This window comes from Phaseolus vulgaris, chromosome 6, assembly GCF_000499845.2.
Source record: "Phaseolus vulgaris cultivar G19833 chromosome 6, P. vulgaris v2.0, whole genome shotgun sequence".
Classification (NCBI taxonomy): Eukaryota; Viridiplantae; Streptophyta; class Magnoliopsida; order Fabales; family Fabaceae; genus Phaseolus; species Phaseolus vulgaris.
In genome coordinates, this window is record NC_023754.2 from 7,957,477 (window position 1) to 7,981,192 (window position 23,716).

The 23,716-nt window shown below is 38.4% G+C and overlaps 2 pseudogenes; one reads left to right on the forward strand and one right to left on the reverse strand.

Annotated features, from left to right (window-relative positions):
* Positions 1-3,735: 3,735 nt before the first annotated feature.
* Positions 3,736-3,841, reverse strand: LOC137833767 (small nucleolar RNA R71; annotated as a pseudogene).
* An 11,285-nt stretch (positions 3,842-15,126) lies between these two features.
* LOC137833311 (uncharacterized) lies at positions 15,127-16,297 on the forward strand (annotated as a pseudogene).
* The last annotated feature ends 7,419 nt before the right edge of the window (positions 16,298-23,716 follow it).

Sequence of the window (23,716 nt, forward strand, 5' to 3'; positions counted from 1 at the left end):
CAGAAACAACGTACCTTTACCTGGGGTCTCAAGCCCCTTTTATAACTTATCTCTTGTAACAACTTTCTCTCATGAGAATCTAATCTCAACTGAAAGCAAACAGGAAAACATTCTGTTTATGAGCACCTTCTCTCGAGGTCCTGCAACAACAAAGAATCTTATCTCTAAGGACTGCATAAAATAATAACAGAACAACCACTTGCCAATAGGGCACCAACTTATGCGCCAACATCAGGGGAATACTCTGTTTACGTGGGCACTTTACTTAGATTGAGATTTTTTAGCAATTATATGATGAGAACCCAAAGAAGATCCCCGCTGAACACGAACTTAACCAAGTGGTTAAGTAAGTGTGAAGGTTCACTTCTAGAGGGCAAAGCAAAAATACAAGGATTTGGTGATTGATGATGAATAATGGAAGAGATGAAGGAAAGGAAAAGCTTATGTGATGGAAGAGAGGTGAATGACGCCACTTGGAGTGTGGTTTTCCTCCAAGATAAGTGTTGATGGCTGCCACTTGAGAGCTCTCAATCATTCAAGATGAGACCTAATGCTAAGAGAAAACAAGCTTCACTAACACCTCAAAAATTGTGCAGAGTAAATTTTCTATTCAAATTCAACCTGAAAATACATGGAGTAAGACACCCTATTTATAGGAATGAGTGCCTTGGTGGGCAAAAAGGGCAAGGGTAGGGTAGTAAATGTGTGAGGGAGCTGCCTTTAGGGTTTGACTAAGTTAAAACCGCACCCTAGGCTTGTTCTTCTAGAAACTAGGTCAAATTTCCTTCCTAGAGGGCTAGAAACAAGCTAAAATGATAACTACACCCCCTATTATGCTATAGGCACCTATTCTAGGCTATCTTGCTATTTTGGACCCTCGAAATGAGCTCAAATTATTGACATAAATTTTCTCTTGTGGAAAGACCAGAAGGAAAAACTTATGATATTATGGTTTATAGCTGGTTCTTCTTCTGCTGATGCTTTCTCGAGGTTTGGTGGGGCTCGACTTTGTATACTGAGATGAATGACCTTTTTGTGAATTGTTTGATGTGTCCTTAGTCCTCTGCGAATTGTTGTGGTTTGTATCAACATGAAATGGGCCAGTCCATTTTGGAGACAACTTATTCTCCGTCTGATAGGGGTGAGCCTTTCGCATCACCAAGTTGGTCGCTCGGAACTGCCGAGGCTTCAACTTGGTCTTTTGCTTCAACTATACCTTTCTCTCTAAAGCTTCAGCATTGATGCGATCTTGTTTGCGCACTTCATCTATCAGATCCAGGTTCACCTTCCTCCCTCCATTAGACTCTTCGATCATGAAGTTCTGGATCAAGGCGAGCTTTCTTGGATCTCTACTGGTATCATGGCATCCGACTCATACCAAACTGAAGGGCATCTCCTTGGTTGTTGACTGAGGAGTAGTGTAATAAGCCCAAAAAATTCGAGGAACCTCCTCTGACCAAGTCCCCTTGGCTTTCTCCAATCTTCTCTTCAAACCTTTGAGCAAGACTCTGTTGGCAGACTCGACCTGGCCATTTGTCTGAGGGTGCTCAATTTTCTTGCAAACTATTGTCAATATCATATCAATTCAAAATTGTATATATTCTTATATACTTAGTGAATGCTACTATTAGGATTTTAAATAATTGTTCCATGTGGGTTTGATATGCCTCATTAGGGACAAATTATTATTTCCGACTTAGTACACCTGTCGTAAAAAAGTCATTAGTGAGTCAAGAGGACTACTTAAGTACCAGGAATTTCCTAGTCAAAATTTACCTCAGGTAGGGCTTTACTAAAATAGTCTCAAGGACCCTTCAAAAGAATTTTTAAACACAAATGGGTGTGTTGATAAGTGTCTAATTTCAGTAATATTTCATATTAAAATATAGGCACTTATGAGGATTTATTGCTAATTTACATATAAAATAATCCTTAATTTATGAATTTATACCTTTTTACATTTTTTATGAGCTTTATTTGAATAAGAGGTTTTATTCCCAAATTTGGTGTTAATTGCATATTTCTAGGGAGGATTGAAGATTTGGAGTAAAGGAGAATAATTTGAGCTAAAAAGAGAAAGATTGAAGGTCCCGGAATGGAAAAAAGATGCAAAGAAAGATTGGGCATTTTTTATGTTTTATCATTTAGCCCATTAGCGCGCCACAGGAAGCAACCTAACCCTAGAAAACTAGGATAAATAGAGGGCTAGAGGCTCAGTCCTAGGGCGCCAGATTGAGAGGAAAACACCACAGAATGAATTGTAACCCAATTGGGAGAATGGAAGGTGCTAGAAGTATGTGTGACTAATTCTACCCTTTGGGGTTGGGAGTAATTTGCTCAAACTCTTATGTATTGAGGTGATATCTTATATATTAATATTCAGTTCTTGATTGATTATTGGTATTGTTGTTTTACTTTTAACTTTCCGTGACAAATTGAGAATCTTAAATCTGACTAAGAGGTATTTTTAGGGTTCAGACGTAAACATCAATACTTAACATATTTGAGTGCTAGAGATAGACTTGAGATGTTAATTGCCATTAACGTCTGATTGTGATTTCTAAGTTGTTTTTATAAGTATGCGAGAGATCGATATTTAGGAAACATTCTTAAGAATTTTATATGCGAGAGATCGATATAAATGAATTTTCTACGAGCATCAATTTCAATCAAAGAACTTAATATTAACATGCTAATCAAAATACATGAGAGTGAGAGAGATGAAACCTAATCCCTATTTTTCCAATTGTGCAACTCTAGATCGGTCTGGGCCCTTGCCACTCGACATCAGCCCGAGCTCGTACGACTCAACATCGGCATATGTCCGCTCATAATGACATCTGCCCGTATTTTATTATATTTTATTTTAGTTCCTTTTAGGTTTAGTTACGTAGTTTTATTTAGGTTTAGGTAGTTTTTATTTATTTGTTTTAATTATTTATCATTACTAGATTTAGTTTTTATTTTTACGTAAACTTAGTTTACGTAGTATCTTTACAATAAGTTAGTTAGTTGTTTACGAGATTATAATTTTCTGTTTTATTTGTTTTAGTTTTATTTTGTTTTTTATTCGTAGTATTTATTTGTTATTTTTAATTACGTTATTTCTTGTTTTTATTGTTTTCTTTTGTTCTGTTTTTAGTTTTTTTTTCTGAATATTTTTGTTTTATTTTATTAGCGTCATTTTAGTGTTTTGTTTTTGTTTTATTTTATTTTTAATTTTTAATTTGTAGTTTAGGCAGTTATTGATTTTATTTTAGTTATCAATTTAAATTCCTGTTTATTTTAAAAAAATAAAAAATAAAAATATATTCTATTCTTTTTTTTCCACTAATATTTTAGGAAAACAACATGGCAGAAGAACAAGCAAGGAAGACACTCAGAGATTATGTCATTTACCAAGGGTCTGGGCATTTTTCTAGTATTGCAATACCTGCTACCGCCAAGGCTTTGGAAATAGATCCCGATTTTCTCACTCTTATCAGTGTCCATCAATTCACAGCAATGGAACATGAGGATCCATATTCACATTTGAATACATTTTATGAATTGGTGGGAATAATGGGCTTTGAATAAGATGATGTTGATAATGTTTGTATGCACTTGTTTTCTTTTTCATTGACAGGAAAGGCTAAGGATTGGCTTAGATCACTTCCAATTCAAAGCCTCACTAACTGGAATGATGTAAAGGAAAAATTTATGCAAAAAGATTTTTTTCAATCTCTCGCTACATTAAAGCTAAGTCTGAAATCTCTATGTTCAGACAAGGAGCAGATGAGTCTTTTTGTGAGACATGGGAATGATTCAAGATGATATTGAGAAAATGCCCAAATCATGGGTTTGAAGACATTGATCAACTGAGCATATTCATTAATGGTCTCAAATCTGATATGAGGATGCTCTTAGATGCTGCAACTGGTGGCACAATGATGACTCTTGATGCAGAACAAGCAACAAGGATTATTAATGCATTAGCATTAGCAGATTCTCAAGACCAGTATGATGGACAATGTACTCGGAAGAAAGGATGGAGGAAAGATACACTATTGGCTCAAAATCAAATTTTGACACAGCAGATTGAGCAGTTAACCACACAAATGGCAAAATTGCCTCAACAATTACATGTTATTCAAAGTCAGAATCAAGAATTAAGGTGCGAACTATGTGGAGGTGAGCATTCCAGTGAGCAATGTGCTTACCAAAATATTTCTTCTGAAGAAAAAGTAATTTACATGGAAGATCAAGGAAAGCAATACACTTTTCAACAACTCCAACTATTAGATCCTGTGTCCCAAGAGAGAATGAGCAAAATGGAAGATTTTACAGAAAAATCTACACACACCATGTTGGTCGTGCAAAAGAACGTTGAGAATCTGGAGACACAAATTAAGCAACTTACACAAGAGTTGAGGGAAATCGAGGAGAAATGTAATTCAATCACTACTAGAAGTGGAGTAGTTGTAGGAAAGGGGATTGGTGATAATATACAAAGTAAGGAAAGAGACATAGAGAGTGAGGAAGAGAGAAAAAGTAAGGAAAGAAATATTAATAGGGAAGAGAAAAAAGAATAGGAAGAAAAAAACAAGAGTGAAGAGGGAGAAGAGAAAGAAAAAAAAATGAGAGGGTACAGGAAGAAAAGAAAAAAAGAGGAAAAAGAGAATGAAAAAAAAAAGTGTTCCAATTGTAGATTTACCTTATCCACATGCTCCCTCCAGAAAGAATATAGAATGACAGTTTATCATATTCTGTGAAATTCTAAAACAATTAGAGATAAGTATTTTGTTCACTGAAGCTTTGGAACAAATGCCTACTTATGCAAAATTTATGAAGGATTTTTTGACCAAGAAGAGAAGATTAAAAGAACAAGGAATTGTGGAGCTAGAAGCAGGATGTAGTGACATTATTCAAAAATCATTGCCACAAAAATCTAAAGATCCTGGGAGTTTTACTTTGCCAGTCACAATAGGAAATTTTACAGTGGCCAAAGTATTACTAGATCTTGGGGCAAGCATAAATCTAATGTCACTATCTTTGTTGAAGAAAATTGGGGATGTTGAAATTCTTCCTACAAGGATGACATTGCAATTAGCTGACAGATCAATAAAATATCCACATGGGATAGTAGAAGATGTTTTGGTGAAGGTAGACAAATTTTACTTCCCATTTGATTTTGTGATCATGGACATAGAGGAAGATGTGGAACTACCTCTCATTCTTGGACGCCCATTTATGAAGACTGCAAAAATTATGATTGATGTGGATGAAGGAAAGTTGAAGGTTCGAGTGCAGGATGAAGAAGTTAGCTTTGATGTATTTGAAGCAATGAAACATCTGATTGATCAGAAGGATTGTTTTAGGATGGATGCACTGGATGAACTGTATTTGGAAAATCACAGAGAAATATTTATAGATGATTCATTGATGAAAGGAGTCCTAAATGATAATGAAAATTATAAGGACTGGGAGGAGAAGGAAGTCAAAGAATGTTTGTTAGAGTTGGGAAAGGCAAAAGAAGTTCAACAAGGGATTTTTGATGAATTAGAACTGAACAAAGCCAACACCCCTCAGAAAATAGAGTTGAAACAGTTGCTAACTCATTTGAAATATGTTTTTCTTGAAGAAAATGGGGAGAAGCCAGCTATCATAAGCAACCATTTATCCAAAGAGGAAGAACGAAAGGTGATAAAAGTGCTGAAGGCAAATAAAGAAGCTATAGGATGGACATTTGCTGACTTGAAAAGGTATAAGCCCATCATATTTCATGCATAAAATTCACATGGAGCAAGATTCAAACTTGTGGCTCACTCACCAAGGCGCTTAAATCCTTCCATGAAGGAGGTTGTTAGAAAGGAGGTACAAAAGCTTTTAGAAATAGGAATGATTTATCACATTTCAGACAGTGCGTGGGTTAGACTGGTACAGGTAGTACCTAAGAAAGGAGGTATGACAATTATGTATAACGAAAAAAATGAATTAATTCCTACAAGAACTGTTACAGGATGGAGGATGTGCATTGATTATAGGAAACTGAATCAAGCTACGCGAAAAGTGTTAGAATGTATGGCTTTAAACTAGAGGGGGGGAGGGGTTTAAAGAGAGATTTCGAAAACTTTTAAGCCTTGAGTGAAATTACTTTCAGAATATCTTGAATAAGAAATCAGTTTTTCAAAACACAGCAAAAAGCACAGCACCAGAAAAACAATCGGTTGTTTATACCAGTTTACAAAAAACAAAACTGAATTTAAAGAGTTAAGAGATAGAGAAAATGCACACAGAGATTTATATTGGTTCACTCTAAACCCAGAGCTACATCCTATCTTCTCAGAAACCACTGAGGAACACCACTAAGAAATCAAACGTAGATCACTTACATCACAACCAAGAAAGTGACCTTGATCCCCTCAAGACACACACTTCTCTTGGCCAACACACCAACACTAAGAATGTTGATCTTGATCCCCTCAAGAACACACAACACTTCTCAACAAACACACAAAGATTCTTGTTCAACAAACTATAAGGATTACACTTTTTACAGAAGCAAATATGAAACCAATACAAGCAGAAATCCTATCTCACACTCTTTGATCAATCTCAATCTCTAAGCAATCTCAACTCTTTGAAAAACTCAAAACATTTGTGTAAAAACTTCTTAATTCAAATCTATTTTTCTGAATATATTCAAAGATGTTGTATGTTATCAAATCTTAACAAACTTATTCATTGCATTTAAGGATTGGTCAAAGCATTAAAGACTAGAGCGTAAATAGTTAGAAAAACATTTAATGCTCAGTCAAAGTGTAAACCATTTTTCTGTAATGGTACCAAAACAAACAATCGGTTGTTTCCACGAATCAATCGATTGTTTTGGTTTTAATAGCTCAACCATTTGAAAAAAATTCAACCTTTTCTAAAAAAACTCCTAAGTATAAAACAATCAGTTGTTTCGACAAAACAATCGGTTGTTTTTCACTTAGTTTGAAAAACACTTTTCTTTTAAAAAGATTGAGAATGTCTATGCTTTGGATTCAATCAAGAGTGAATTACATAAACAATCTACCCCAGATCCTATCTAAGACAGCTCAGCAACAACAAGCACAACCAAGCCTTCAACATCCTTCAAAGGGTTTGGATTCTTCAAAGCTTGAACACCACTTGGTTCAACAATCTCCCCCTATTTGATGAAGACAAATCCCTGGTGCTTGTGTTTGATCTGATTGAATCTGAAGCAGTACCTGAAAAATAGCATATCTACCATCCAATGCTTCTTACAGCAGCAGGTTAGATTTTCACACATTTAAGACATAAAATATGATAAACAATCGGTTGTTTCTATCAACAACAGCAGAAACCAGTTTTATATCAGAGATTTTAACAAAATCAAATAGTTTCAGATAAGGATTCACAAGACAAATTAATTCTCCCCCTATTTGTCTTCACAAATAGACTTTAACAGTAACAACACAAATTTAGGAGAGATTATTAAGATCAGGAATACCTAACTCATTTCTTAGGAAAAAGAACCTCTCTTTTGGTAGTGGCTTTGTGAAGATGTCAGCTAATTGCAGTTTGGTCTCCACAAACTTCACTTCACATTTCCCATTGTTTACATGATCCCTGATGAAATGATGTCTTATCTCAATATGTTTGGTCCTTGAGTTTTGAATTTGATTTTTGGTAAGATTGATGGCACCTGTGTTATCACACATCAAAGGAACTTTTCTGATTTGTAATCCAAAGTCTGCTAGTTGTTGTTTGAGCCATAGAATCTGTGCACAACAGCTATATACTCAGCCTCAGCAGTAGAGAGAGCAACACATGCTTGCTTCTTGCTATGCCATGAGATTAGGCTTGAGCCAAGGAGGTGGCAAGTGCCACTTGTGCTCTTTCTATCTAGCTTGCAACCTGCAAAGTCAGAATCTGAATAACCAATTAAATAAATTGGAGAGTGAGAAGGATACCATAACCCAACAGATGATGTTCCTTTGAGATATTTCAGAATTCTTTTTGCAGCTTTGAAGTGTGACTCTTTAGGATTTGCTTTATATCTAGCACAAAGACACACCGCAAACATGATGTCTGACCTACTAGCTGTTAGATAAAGCAAAGAGCCAATCAATCCTCTGTATTTGGTTTGATCTACACTCTTTCCAGCAGAATTAACATCCATGTAGCAGCTTGATGGCATTGGAGTGCTTGCTTCTTTGCAACTCTCCATTTCAAATTTCTTGAGAATCTCTTTGCAATACTTTGATTGACATAGAAAGATCCCATCCTTTGTTTGCTTAACCTGCAATCCAAGAAAGAAAGACAAATCTCCCATCATAGACATTTCAAACTCATCTTTCATTACAGCCACAAATTCTTCACACAAACTATCTTGTGTAACACCAAAGATGATGTCATCAACATAGATTTGCACAAGAATTATTTCTGAATTTGTCTTTTTGATGAAGAGAGTCTTGTCTACCATTCCCCTTTCATAACCATGAGATAGCATAAAGTTGCTAAGCCTCTCATACCACTGCCTTGGAGCTTGCTTCAGTCCATACAAAGCTTTCTTCAACTTGAACACATGATTGGGATGCTTATGATCTTCAAAACCCGGTGGTTGATCTACACACACTTCCTCATGATGTAGCCATTCAAGAAGGCACTCTTGACATCCATTTGGAAGAGTTTGAAACCACTCATACAAGCAAAAGCTAGCAGCAGCCTCACAACCTCCAACCTTGCAACAGGGGCAAAGGTTTCACCATAATCTATGCCCTTCTCTTGATTGTAGCCTTTGGCAACTAGCCTTGCTTTGTTCCTTGTGATCACACCATCTTCATCCAACTTGTTCCTGAAAACCCACTTTGAACCTATAATGTTCATTTCATCTGTTCTGGGAACAAGAAATCATACCTCATTCCTTGCAAACTGATTCAACTCTTCATCCATAGCTTCAACCCACTTCTCATCCTTGAGAGCTTCATCAATTGACTTTGGTTCAATTTGTGATACGAAAGTTGTGTGCCTGCAGAAGTTTGAGATGGAGCTTCGTGTGGAGACACCTTCCTTTATCTACCCTATGATGTTTTCCACTGACAGATCTCTAGGAATTCTCCACTCTTTGGGCAACTCACTCTGTTGCAGAATTTCAATCGGTTGTTTCTACGAATCAACCAGTTGTTTTTCTGCACAGATTTCCATCATCTCCAAACTGATGCTTTGTTCATCCTCTTCAGTTCTGGCCTTCGGGATTTGGATGTTTCTGTGATCTACCTCATCAAAGACAACGTGAACTGATTCTTCTACAATCATCAACCTCTTATTGTAGATTCTATATGCATGACTTGTGAGAGAATACCCTATGAAGATGCCAAGATCCGCTTTCTCATCAAACTTCCCCAAGTTTTCCTTTCCATTGTTGAGAACGAAACAACTGCAGCCAAAAACTCTGAGATGGTTGATGTTAGGCTTCCTTCCATTGAAGAGTTCATATGGAGTTTTCTTCAAAATGGGCCTAATAAGCACTCTATTCATCACATAACACGAAGTGCTCACTGCATCCGCCCAAAAGTACTTAGGAAGAGATTATTCACTAAGCATTGTCCTTGCTAGCTCTTCAAGAGACATGTTCTTCCTCTCTACCACACCATTCTGCTGTGGAGTTCTTGGAGCAGAGAAGTTGTGCAGAATCCCCATCTTCTCACAAAATTTGCTAAACTTCTCATTTTGGAATTCTCCTCCATGGTCACTTCTAATAAAGCCTATGTTGCAGTTCTTTGTATTTTGTAGCCTTCTTGCTAGCTTTTTGAATGCAGAAAAGGCATCACTTTTTGATTCCAAGAAAAGAGTCCACGTAAACCTAGAAAAGTCATCAACAATAACAAGAGCATAATAATTTCCACCAAGACTCATAGTTCTTGAGGGTCCAAAGAGATCCATGTGAAGAAGTTCAAGGGGTTTTAAAGAAGAGACAACATTTTTTTTATTTTAAAAGAACTTTTCACTTGTTTCCCTTTTTGGCATGCTTCACAAATGTGATCCCTCTCAAACTTGAGCTTTGGTAGCCCAATCACAAGATCCCTTGAAATTAACTTGTTCAAGTGATTCATGTGAATATGAGCAATTCTTCTATGCCAAAGCCAAGAATCATCTTGCTTGGATAGAAGACATCCAATTGAACATGGTGAAGAGATATCTAGAAGATACACATTATTTACTCTCTTACCTACCAACATTACCTCTTTTGTGTTGGGTAGACAGATTTCATATGTGTTTGCTTGAACATCACTTGATATCCCTTGTCACATAGTTGGCTAATGCTCAACAGGTTGTGCTTTAGATCTTCTACATAGAGCACATCATGAATGACCAAGATGTCTTAGTCTCCTATGGATCCTCTCCCAAGAATCCTTCCTTTGTTGTTGTCCCCATAGGTGACATGCCCTTCTTACTTAAAGGAGATGCTCAGGAACTTTGATTTGTCCCCTGTCATGTGCTTGGAGCATCCACTGTCCAAGTACCATTGTTGCTTGCTCTCTTCCAAGATTTCCTACAAAGAAGATTTTCAAGTACAAAGATTTGGTCCCCTTATGAATGTGGGTCCATTTTGTTTATATTCATCAATTGAATCTTTATTGCACTTAGGAATCCACTTCATAAAGCCTTTAGGAACAACAAATTTTCTGATTTTACAGAACCTCACAGAATGACCTATTTTCATGCAATAGAAGCATGTAACAATCGGTTGTTTCGATGGTCCAATCGGTTGTTTTTCTGGCATTTTCGAAAATGATTTTGAAAATCTATCTTGTTTGTTTTGTAGGTTAAAGCCCAATCCAACTTTTCCAAAAACACAGTTTTGAGATGCCAAGACATTCTCAAAGTTGGATTGACCTTTAGAAAGCTTATCCACAGTTTTAACAAGATAGTGAACCTTATTTTCAAGATTTTCGCAATTTTCACAAACAAGAGTATTACACTTGCAAGAGGAGTTTTTGTAAATGATTTCAAGGTTTTCAAAATCTGTTTTTGAATTTTCTAATTCCTCTTCCAGTGATTTTACTCTGTTTAAAGCCAGTTATTCTTTTCTTTTAACCGATTGTTCAAGAGGGCCAATCGGTTGGCTTCTTCATGCGTTTCTTGAAAAGCTTGAAGTAATTAACCATAATTTTCAGAGTTTGAGGAGTTAGATGAACTTACACTACTTGAGTCATCCTCCTTTCTGGCCATGAAGCAGAGGTTGAGGCTTTTCTTGTTTTGCCTTCTTTTCCTTCTTGCTTGACTCTTTGACCTTGCCTCCTTTGGTTCATTGTTTCCATGAGTAGCCTCAAGTGTGTCCCACATCTCTTTAGCAGTTTTGCATTTTGATATCCTAAAAAACTCATTAGTATCTAGTGCAAAAGCTATTATGTTTTGAGCAGTACAATCAAGCTTGGCCATTTTACATTCATCATTGGTCCATTGAGACCAAGGTTTTGCAATGAAAGAACCATTATTTTTAAACTTTAGAATGTAAGGACCATTCTCAATTGAGTCCCAAATTCCTTGATCAATAGATTCCACAAAGATTTTCATTCTGGCTTCCCAGTATTTGTAATTCAATCCACAGAATAAAGGTGGTTTGTAGATTGAAGCACCTTCCTCAAAAGATTGTTTTCCAGCCATAGAAAAAAGGATTTTTGGATCAACTTGAATAACTTTCAAGAACCAAGCTCTTATACCTAATTGTTAGAATGTATGGCTTTAAACTAGAGGGGGGTGAATGGTTTAAAGAGAGATTTCGAAAACTTTTAAGCCTTGAATGAAATTACTTCGAGAATATCTTGATTAAGAAATCAGTTTTTCAAAACACAAAGCAAAAAGCACAGCACCGGAAAAACAATCGGTTGTTTCGCAAAAACAATCAGTTGTTTATACCAGTTTACAAATAACAAAACTAAATTTAAAAAGTTAAGAGATAGAGAAAATGAACACAGAGATTTATACTGGTTCACTCTAAACCCAGAGCTACATCCAGTCTTCTCAGAAACCACTGAGGAACACCACTAAGCAATCAAACCTAGATCACTTACATCACAACCAAGAAAGTGACATTGATCACCTCAAGACACACACTTCTCTTGGCCAACACACCAACACTAAGAATGCTGATCTTGATCCCCTCAAGAACACATAACACTTCTCAGCAAACACACAAAGATTCTTGTTCAAAAAAGTACATGGATTACACTTGTTACAGAAGTAAATCCTAAATCAATACAAGCAGAAATCCTATATCACACTCTTTGATCAATCTCAATCTCTAAGCAATCTTGATATGATTCCAATAACATGATAGAGATATTTCAAGGACATGTTATGGATTCAACTTGAGTTGGAATATGATTAGGCACTTTTTAAGAATTGGATCAATGTTCTTAACATTCAAGAACTCACCAAAACACAAGTAACCAAGCCAAACTCATATAGAAACCCATTTTGAACAACAAACCCATGGATAGAAACTCAAGAACACAACATATAGCAATTATACCCATGCAGGACGTGACAAAAACAGTAAGAACAACCAATTTGCACCGATTAAAATTGAATATAAGTGCAGAAAATGAAAGAGGACATCATAAGGAAGAGATTGCACCGATTGAAAGTGAAAACAAACAAGTAGAACAAAAATGGGTAATTTGGAATGAAGGGAAAATGGATGAAAAAGATGAAATGAAATAGGGAACTTATGTGGTTGGAGTTCTTGGAGATGAACACGCCACTTGAAGGATGTAAGGCTCCAAGATGAGTGTAGATGCCACCACTTGAGGTTCCAAGATGCACTCAAGATGAGACTAGAAGAGGAGAAGACACAAGTCTCTCAATCACTCACCAATTTGGGAGAATTTCTTTACTCAAAATATCAAATCTGTATTAGAAAGACTAAAGACCTCCTTATATAGGAGAAGGACCGGCCATGTAAGTACAAAAGGCTTACAAAAGAAGCTAACTAAAGTTCCCTTGTAACTCTCCCACTTCTAGCGCCTAAAGTGAAGGAGGAAGGGATATCTTCTAGAATTTTCTAAAGCTAATATCTAAAGATGCTTTACACAAGAGGTATCTTTAGGTTTCCCTCTTAGCACCTACCTAAACACTATTCTATATTATTTACAAATTTATACAAAAGAAACTATAAAGAGAGATATTAATTGAAGCCCATTCTTGAAAGCTTGTAGTCTTCTTTTGGCTTTAGGCTTGGTCCTCTCTTTATTTTAATTCTTCTTTAATTTTTTATAAGACTAGAAGGAAGAACTTCAAATGTTTGGGTGAATGACCTCTTCCTCCATTAGTAAAATCCTCTCTTATTTGATCTCTATCAAATCTCAACTCTTTGAAAAACTCAAAACACTTGTGTAAAAACTTCTTAATTCAAATCTATTTTTCTGAATATATTCAAAGATGTTGTTTGTTATCAAATCTTAACAAACTTATTCATTGCATTTAAGGATTGGTCAAAGCATTAAAGACTGAAGCGTAAATAGTTAGAAAAACATTTAATGCTCAGTCAAAGTGTAAACCATTTTTCTGTTATGGTACCAAAACAAACAATCGGTTGTTTCCACGAATCAATCGATTGTTTTGGTTTTAATAGCTCAACCATTTGAAAAGCAGTTTTCAACATTTTCTAAAAAAACTCCTAAGTATAAAACAATCGGTTGTTTTTCACTTAGTTTGAAAACCACTTTTCTTTTAAAAAGATTGAGAATGCCTATGCTTTGGATTCAATCAAGAGTGGATTACATAAACAATCTACCCCAGATCCTATCTAAGACAGCTCAGCAACAACAAGCACAACCAAGACTTCAACATCCTTCAAAGGGTTTGCATTCTTCAAAGCTTGAACACCACTTGGTTCAACAAAAAAATCATTATCCATTACCTTTTATGGATCAAATGTTGGAAAGATTGGAAGGTAAATCATATTATTATTTTTTGAATGGTTATTCAGGATATAATCAAATTGTGGTTAATCCAGAAGATCAAGAGAAGACAACATTTACTTGCCCATTTGGCATTTTTGCTTATCGGAAAATGCCATTTGGTTTATGTAATGCGCCAACAACTTTCCAAAGGTGTATGTTTGCTATTTTCGCAGATATGATTGAGAAAGGCATTGAAGTTTTTATGGATGACTTTTCTGTGTTTGGATCTTCTTTTAATGATTGTTTAGCTAATCTTGATCTCGTACTGAAGCGATGTGTGGAGACAAATCTTGTGCTAAATTGGGAGAAATGTCATTTCATGGTCACGAAGGAATTGTCTTAGGCCATAAAATTTCTCATAAAGGGTTGGAGGTAGATAAAGCAAAAGTTGAAGTCATTGAGAAGTTACCTCCACCAGTCAACATCAAAGGAATCAGAAGTTTTCTAGGGCATGCTGGATTTTACAGAAGATTTATTAAAGATTTCTCCAAGATTTCAAAGCCCCTATGAAACCTTCTCAATAAGGATACTCCTTTTAAATTTGATGATAATTGTTTAACTGCTTTTAATATCTTGAAAGAAAAACTCATTTATGCACCTATCATAATTGTTCCTGATTGGAAACTTAATTTTGAGATAATGTGTGATGCTAGTGATTATGCAATAGGAGCAGTTTTAGGACAAAGGAAAGAAAGAATTTTTCAAGTAATACACTATGCGAGTAAAGTTTTGAATGAAACTCTAAGTAATTATACCACAACAGAAAACGAATTACTAGCTATAGTGTATGCACTTGAGAAATTTCGATCTTATTTGATAGGTTCTAAAGTCATTGTTTTCACTTATCATGCTGCAATAAAATATTTATTGAATAAAGCAGATTCTAAGCCAAGACTTATACGATGGATACTTTTGTTGCAGGAATTTGATTTGGAGATCAAAGATAAGAAAGGATGTGAGAACAATGTAGCAAATCATTTATCAAGACTAGCAAATGATGAGGTAACCACATTGGAGCCGGAGGTTCTTGCTAAATTTCTAGATTAGAAGCTACTGATAATCAAAGAGAGGCCACGGTTTGCAGACATGGCCAATTTTAAAGCTACTGGAACAATCCTGGAGAATTTGGATTGGCATCAAAAAAGAAAAATTTTTAAGGATGCCAATCATGATGTCTCATTTGTTTAAAATTGGTGCAGATAATTTGCTGAGAAGATGTGTTTCTTCAGATGAAGCCAAGAAATTATATGGCAATGCCATAATTCAGCATATGGAGGACATTTTAATGGGGAAAAGACAGCTGCAAAAATTCTTCAATCAGGTTTTTTCTGGCCTTCGTTGTTTAAAGATACACATGCATTAGTACAAAGATGTGACAGGTGCCAAAGGACAGGAAACATTTCTAGAAGACATGAGATGCCATTACAAAATATTCAAGAAATTGAGGTTTTTGATTGTTGAGGCATTGATTTTATAAGGCCTTTGACATCTTCTTTTCCAAATAAATATATACTAGTGGCAGTTGAGTATGTTTCTAGATGGGTGGAAGAAATTCCAGCACAACATGCAGATTCCAAGACAGTCATTAAATTTCTTAAAAGGAATATTTTTTGCAGATTTGACACTCCAAGAGTATTGATAAGTGACGGTGGATCTCATTTTTGTAATACCCAGTTGAAGAAAGTGTTAGAGCATTATGGGGTTAGTCATAAAGTAGCATCAGCCTACCACCCACAAATGAATGGACAGATAGAAGTTTCTAACAGAGAAATCAAGAAAATATTAAAGAAAACAGTGGTTGCATCAAGGAAAGATTGGTCAATCAAACTTGATGAAGCTCTGTGGGCGTATAGAACAGCATGTAAAACGCCTTCTAGCCTTTCCCCATTTCAGCTTATTTACGGGAAAGCTTGTCATCTTCCGGTGGAATTAGAGCATAAAGCATATTGGGCATTAAAAACATTAAATTTAGATGCTAAAGTAGCAGGGGAAAAGAGAAAACTTCAAATCCAGGAACTTGAAGAGATGAGGTTAAATTCATACAGTTCTTCAAAGCTTTATAAAGAACGCACAAAAAAATATCATGACAAGAGGATTGTGGAAAGAATTTTCATCCTAGTCAATCAGTGCTGTTATTTAATTCTATATTAAAACTCTTTCCTGGGAAGTTAAAAGAATCAGGACCTTATGTGGTGAAAGAAGTGAAGCCTTATGGAGCAATAGAATTAGAAGATCCAGAATCACATGAACGATGGATAGTAAATGGTCAAAGGGTAAAGCCTTACTTGGGTAATGAAAAGGAAAACCTCACTACGATAATCCTTTTAGATGACCATTAAATAAACAGGCATCAAGCTATATGACATTAAACGAGCGCTTACTGGAAGGCAACCCAGTCCACATTTTAGTTTTATATTGTTACCTTTGTTTATTTAATTTTTCAAACAATAAAAAAATAAAAAATCTTGTATGCCTCCTAATCATTTTACAGGTTATGTATTTTGACCTGGGGACATGTTCTATTATTCAAGAGGGCAGATCCAGCAAATGAAGCAAGACTATAGATAAAGATTTTAACAAAAAGATGGATGACTTCTTAAGAAGAGAGGATTGAGCAAAAATATGGTTTTATCTTTCTAATTCTCTTTTCTTTTCAGTTATTTGAATTTTATTTTCTGTTTAGTTTTTTATTTATTTTATTTTATTTTTCGGTTATTTTGTTTTTTGTTTATTTCCTTTTTTTTAGTTTGTTTTAATTGCTTATTTTGTATTTTGAATAAATTTGTTGTTTTTGTTAGTTTGTTAGTTTTAGGTTTTGAATTATCTTTCTTGAATAAATTTCAGTTTTAATTTGTTTATTTTTTGTCAAATAAAAAAGAACTAGAATATTAATTTTGAATTGTGGAAAAAAGAATTTGTGTTTAAATATTAAATAGTGGGATGAATTAGACACAGGTTAGAAAAAAAAATATGATTGAATCTCTATTCAAATGTAGTTAAAATTATGATACATGAAAATTTAACAGGAAGATTGATTATGACAGATAATGACAAGACAAAAAGGAATGAGATCAATTAAACTAAGTGAATGTGTGAACCTTAAACAGTTTTGAGAGTTTTACTGATGAATTGACAGTTGTGGTTGCTTAATTTTTATTTTTGTTACATCATAAAAGAACATGAAGATGATTGAGGCATTTGTTTGTGATAATTAGGAACCCAAGGCCAAAGAGTCAACCTTTATCTTATTAGAATTCCATTTTTTTTATATATCCCCTTTGGGCCAATAAATATTTTGTTAATATTGCACCTTAACCTTTAATGATATATTTTTCCTACCCTTTAGCATGTTTAAGGAAGGAGAACATATATGCAATACATATAGAAAAGAGAATGGTTGGTTCTAATTGTTGAAAATTCAAAATGTTTTAAATAGGAAAAATCTATTCCTATTGATTGAAAAAAAAGAGAAAAAAAGAGAAAAAAAATTTGTTGGAACTCATAAAAAAGGTAGAAAGAAAAATGAGAAAAAGTGTGATCTTGAAAGAAAGCGGTGATTAGATAACATATATGTTCTCTATAAATTGGATTGTAGGCATGTTCTTCTTCTTTAAGATGTGCATTTTGTTATCTAAGAAAAACCAATATTTTTTGGAAGCCCAACCTCATTACAACCCTGAAAAAGACCTCAAGATTCATGTTTCTAATATGTTTGTGATTTGAAAATGAAATGAAAAGCAACTGTGATTTGTTATGATTTAGTTAAAATAGAGAGAAACACTTACCCGTGAGCATATGAGAAGATATTCCTTGATGAATTGTCATTTATTTGTTTTGATTTGATCTTGGAAGTTGATTTTGTCTATATTTTTCTATATTTGAATTTGGAAGCATCATAAGCTTTTAATTTGATCTGTTGTTTGTGAATTAAGCTGTTTGATATTTACTTTTCTAGAGGGAAAACAAGATTCTATGTTGGGGAGAGTGACAAGTGTCTAATTTCAGTAATATTTCATATTAAAATATAGACACTTATGAGGATTTATTGCTAATTTACATATAAAATAATCTTTAATTTATGAATTTAAACCTTTTTACATTTTTTATGAGCTTTATTTGAATAAGAGCATTTTATTCCCAAATTTGGTATTAATTGCAGATTTCTAGGGAGGATTGAAAATTTGGAGTAAAAGAGAATAATTTGAGCTAAAAAGAGAAAGCTGGAAGGTACCAGAATGGAAAAAGATGCAAAGAAAGATTGAGCCTTTTTTATGTTTTATCATTTATCCCATTAGCGCGACACAGGAAACCACCTAACCCTAGAAAACTAGGATAAATAGAGGGCTAGAGGCTCAACCCTAGGGCGCCAGATTGAGATGAAAACACCATCGAGTGAATTGTAACCCAATTGAGAGAATGAAAGGTGCTAGAAGTATGCGTGGCTAATTCTACCCTTTGGGATTGAGAGTAATCTGCTCAAACTCTTATGTATTGAGGTTATATCTTATATATTAATATTCAGTTCTTGATTGATTATATTGGTATTGTTGTTTTACTTTTAACTTCCGTGACAAATTGAGAATCTTAAATCTGACCGAGAGGTATGTTTAGGGTTCGGACCTAAACATCAATACTTAACATATTTTAGTGCTAGAGATATGCGAGAGATTGATATAAATGAATTTTCTATGGGCATCAATTTCAATCAAAGAACTTAATATTGACATGCTAATCAAAATACGTGAGAGTGAGAGATGAAACTTAATCCCTATTTTTTCCAATTGAAGCAACTAATTCTTTGTTTGTTTTCTTATTGATCATTGCCAACACACTCAATTCAACACTTATTTTATTGTTTTGTTGTTATATTTAGCGAATATTGTATTTCATAATTCATTGTTCCTTGTGGGATCGATATTCGTCCTTAGGGACAATTATTACTTCTGACAAACGCGGTGCACTTGCCGTAAAAAGTCATCATGTGTGCAATGCAAGAAGATGAAATATAAAGACCAAAAGAAGGTCTACTAAAAAAGTTGGAAGACAATTGCCTAGGATATAAACAAATAAAATGTGTACCGCCCTGGTAGTCGGAAGTGATGACGTGGCATCAAGCTACAGTATAGGCGTGTTGACAAGACGCCAGGTTGGCAGAAGGGAAGGAAGTCGGGGGGCTCGTGTAGTCGCCAGTTATGAAGTTGGCGTGCTCCGATCTCTAGCATACCAGAGCCGGCGATCACCGGGTCAAAGATGAAGTCGCCAGATGTAAACTCAGGCGACCAAGTGACTGGAGATCGCCGGAGCAAGCACATCGCCGAAGACAAAGGTGGTGCAGATTATGAAGGCGGCCGGCGAGACCACATGGAAGGTGTACGAGGGCACCCTAACTCGCCAATCCCTGTAGAGATCGCACTCCAAGTTAGCTATGCACTGGGCAGTACCATGCATAAGTAACTTAGCCAAGAGAGAGTCAGAAGCAACGCCCAAGTCAAGGAGGCTCCAGATGATGGCACGTGTACGACTGGATGCGAGCCACGTGTCCAGGTGCGTAACTGCCTGGAGAGAGAAAGTGACCAGGTATAAAAGGGTTTCCCAACGAACTTTTGAGGAACGCACGTTCAGATTGTCTTCTTTACGCTTGCGAGTTCTTGAGCATACTGTGAGAGAGAGAGAATTAGTTCACGGTTCCTTGAGAGTTCTTGAGTGTTACTCTTGAAGTATTTGGTGGTTCAGTCACTGACTTGGGCGTTGGAGTGCGATCGGCCGCAGCGGCGCCGCTCTGTTCTTTTGCAGGTTCTTGAGGTGGATCGTGACGAAGGACGGAGGTTGAAGCGGTGCACACGTCGATCCATTAACGAGGCACGTTCCAACGTTTTGGTCAACAGGCAGGATCATCAAGCGCCCACCGTGGGGCCGTGTAAAACCTGTTCCCATCCACAGCGTGAGTTCTTGGAGGTTTTCGTAGTTTTTTGCGTGGTTGTGTGTTGGTACAACCATTGTTCGCTGTTCGTTTGAGATTTGTTCGGTGATTTCGCGTTTTCCACCGTTCGTTTGGGTTGTTTTTCGGTGAAGTGAAGTTTTCTGCTGTTTACGCGAGATTTGTTCGGTGAGATTTGAGTTCTTTGGCTCGTTTGGTTTGTCGCGGGAGAGGCGGTGGTTTCTGGTGGAGTTGCGGGTTTCTGTGGAGGTAGGTCCGCTGTGTTCTTGAGTTTTCTTGCGGAGTTTCGCGAAGTTTTGACCGATTGATCGCTGAGTCGATCGTCGCTGGAGGAAGTGTGTTCATTGCTCTCTGTGATTTGCTGAGTTTTCATGAGAAAAATGAGAAGCAACCGTTCAAGTCCAGTTGCGCCCGTTGCTGCTGAAGGCGCCGCCGCCATGACCATGGCGCAGATGGTGGATATTATGCGCTCGTTGCAGGCAACTGTGGAAGCCTCGCGCATAGAACAGGCGAGAATGCATGAGGACCTGGCCGCCTCTCGGGCCAGGAATGATGAGCTCAGCAAAGTGACTGAGGAGCTGCGTCAAGCTATTCAGGAGCAGCAAGGGCGTCCTATTGCTGAAGAGGTCGCGCCGTCAACGCCGCCTCGTGTTTTCCCCATGCCTTTCGCTCAGGCGATTACTGACACGCCTATTCCTGCGAGTGTGGTTCCTGTTAAGGCTGTTTTCACCGGCGTGGAGGATCCTGAAGCTCATCTCACCACGTTCCATACGCAGATGATGCTGTCAGGAGGATCAGACGCCGTATACTGCAAGATGTTCGTGAGCACACTCCAGGGAACGGCGTTGGAATGGTTTGTGAGCCTGCCTAACGGTCACATAACCAACTTCCAACAGTTTTCAAAGATTTTCGTCGAGCAGTACATCGTGAATAAGGCACCGCCCAGGGTGTCTTATGATTTGTTTGATATAAGGCAGTATCAGGGAGAGTCCCTCAGGGACTACCTGAATCGCTTTGGGACGCAGATGGTCAGATCGCCGGCCAAAGATGAGGAAATGTTGGTCTATGCATTTAAGAAGGGCGTGCTGCCAGGACCATTCTGCGAGGCCTTGATCAGGGCTCACCCGGCCACGTTTGTTGAGGTTAGGCGACTTGCAGTGGCCCACATCGCCGATGAGAGCGAAGTCGCCGAGAAGAGAGGAAGCGTGGCTCCCGCTAGGCCACGCGCCCAGACCAGAATCCAGCCACAGAGGGTGCTGGAGACAGCAGCGGCCAGAAGGGATCAGAGGACTCGCCACCCTTATGATCCAAGGAAGAACAAGGGCAGGGGCCAAGGGCGCCAGCAACCAGCACGCCGGGAATATAATCGCCCGCCTAAGCACAAGTTCGTCATGGGATTGGCGGACCTGATCGCCATTCCCAACTTATCCGCTAGGTTGAAAGCGCCAGAGAAGGTGGGCGACAAGGTGCTGGGACCAAAGCCAGACGCCTGGTGTGAGTTTCACCAAGGCTTTGGCCACACCGTGGATTCGTGCTTGGCTTTAGGATACCAGCTCGACGATCTGGTTAAGAGTGGGTTCCTAAATGACTATTTGCTGGATAGAAGGACGGGGGGCGCGTCGAGCTCCCAACCAGCAGGTGGAGAAGCTCAGCAGCACGAGATGCCTACGCACGGGGAAATCCACACCATTGCAGGGGGTTTCTCAGGGGGTGGATGCACCGCATCACAGAGGAAGAGGTATGCAAGGTCAGTGATGACGGTGGATATGTTTGAAGACCACTCGCCGGAAGTGGACATTACATTCACCAAGCAAGATCTTCGGGACGTTGTGCCTCACGACAACGATCCCATAGTCATCTCGTTGATCACAGCAGGGAGAAAGGTCCACAGGGTTCTGGTGGACCAGGGAAGTTCGGCAGACATAATGTTCTGGCCGACTTTCACGCAGCTGGAGCTGCCCCTTGACCAGCTGAGGCCCTATGGAGGGTGTTTGTATGGTTTCACTAGTGACCAAGTGGAGGTCAGGGGGTACATAGAGTTGAGGACTACGTTTATAGAGGAGGCGGGTTCGAGAACCGAGAAAATCAAATACCTTGTTGTAAACGCTCCTTCAGCATACAACATTATGTTGGGAAGACCCACGCTCAACAGGATAGGCGCTATACCGTCGACCCGGCACATGAAGGTGAAGTTGCCATCTATGGAGGGGGTGGTGATCACCATCAAATCCGATCAGAAAGAAGCAAAGAAGTGCTATGAGAATAGCCTGAAAAACAAAAGATCGGTGAGTTACGTTACAACCAGCCCGCCTCCTGGTGTGAAGCCCAGATCGACGGTAGTAGAAGAGAGCGCCGGAAGAGACGTGGAGATGGTGGATGCTGAGCTGGGGGAGGGGAACGTCGGTCTGGAGGAAGAAGAGGCAAGGAATCGCCCTGAGGAAGCGAGAGAACTGGGAATCGCCAGGGCGGTGATCGCCAGAGAGACCAGGCCAAAACCCGTCGAGCAGTGGCTCGAGAGAGAGATCGGGGGAAAGATCTTCAAGCTGGGAAGATCCCTGGAGGTGGAACTCCAGGACCAGATTGCCAAGGTGATAGAACGGCATCTGGATGCGTTTGCATGGTCCGCTTCGGACATGCCCGGGATCGATCCCGACTTCTTGTGCCATCACCTGGCGATGGACAACTTGGTGAGACCAGTGCGACAAAGAAGAAGAAAGTTCAACGAGGAGAGGAGGCAGGCGATTAGGGACGAAACACAGAAACTCCTCGCTGCAGGCCACATCAGGGAGGTCCAGTACCCTGAATGGCTGGCAAATGTCGTGCTGGTGAAGAAGAGTAATGGGAAATGGCGCATGTGCGTCGATTTCACTGATCTGAATAAGGCCTGCCCAAAGGATTCATATCCTTTACCAAGCATAGACGCCCTGGTGGATAGTGCTGCAGGGTGTAAGTTGTTGAGCTTCCTGGATGCCTTCTCGGGGTATAACTAGATCAAGATGCATCCCATGGATGAAGAGAAGACTGCCTTCATGACCGAGAGATCGTGCTACTGCTACATGGTGATGCCGTTTGGGCTGAAGAACGCGGGGGCCACGTACCAGAGGTTGATGGATCGAGTACTTGCACCGATGCTGGGAAGGAATGTGCAAGCGTACGTCGATGACATGGTCGTGACCTCGCCAGAAAAAAGCAAGCACGTTGCAGACTTGGAGGAATTGTTCACGACGATCGCCAAGTTCAAGTTGAAGCTGAATCCAGAAAAATGCATCTTTGGCGTGGAGGCTGGAAAGTTTTTGCGTTTCCTCTTAACTGAAAGAGGAATAGAGGCCAACCCGGACAAGTGTGCCGCCATCTTGGCGATGAGGAGCCCGGCCACTGTGAAAGAAGTGCAACAGTTAACAGGTCGGATGGCAGCCCTGTCTCGCTTCGTGTCAGCTAGCGGAGAGAAGGGCCATCCCTATTTTCAGTGCCTAAGGAGGAATAACAAGTTTGCCTGGACGAAGGAGTGTGAGGAAGCCTTCGTCAAGCTGAAGGAGTATTTGGCGAGCCCGCCGGTTCTGTGCAAACCGTTGGTGGGAACCCCTCTCAGGTTGTATTTTGCTGTAACTGAGAGGGCGGTGAGTGCGGTGCTCGTCCAAGACCAAGATCAGGCTCAGAAGCCTATTTATTTTGTTAGTAAGGTGTTGCAGGGCCCCGAAACGAGATATCAGGCCCTGGAGAAGGCTGCACTGGCAGTAGTATTTTCGACGAGAAGGTTGCGCCACTACTTCCATAGCTTCACGATACTGGTGATGACTGACCTGCCCATCCAGAAGGTCTT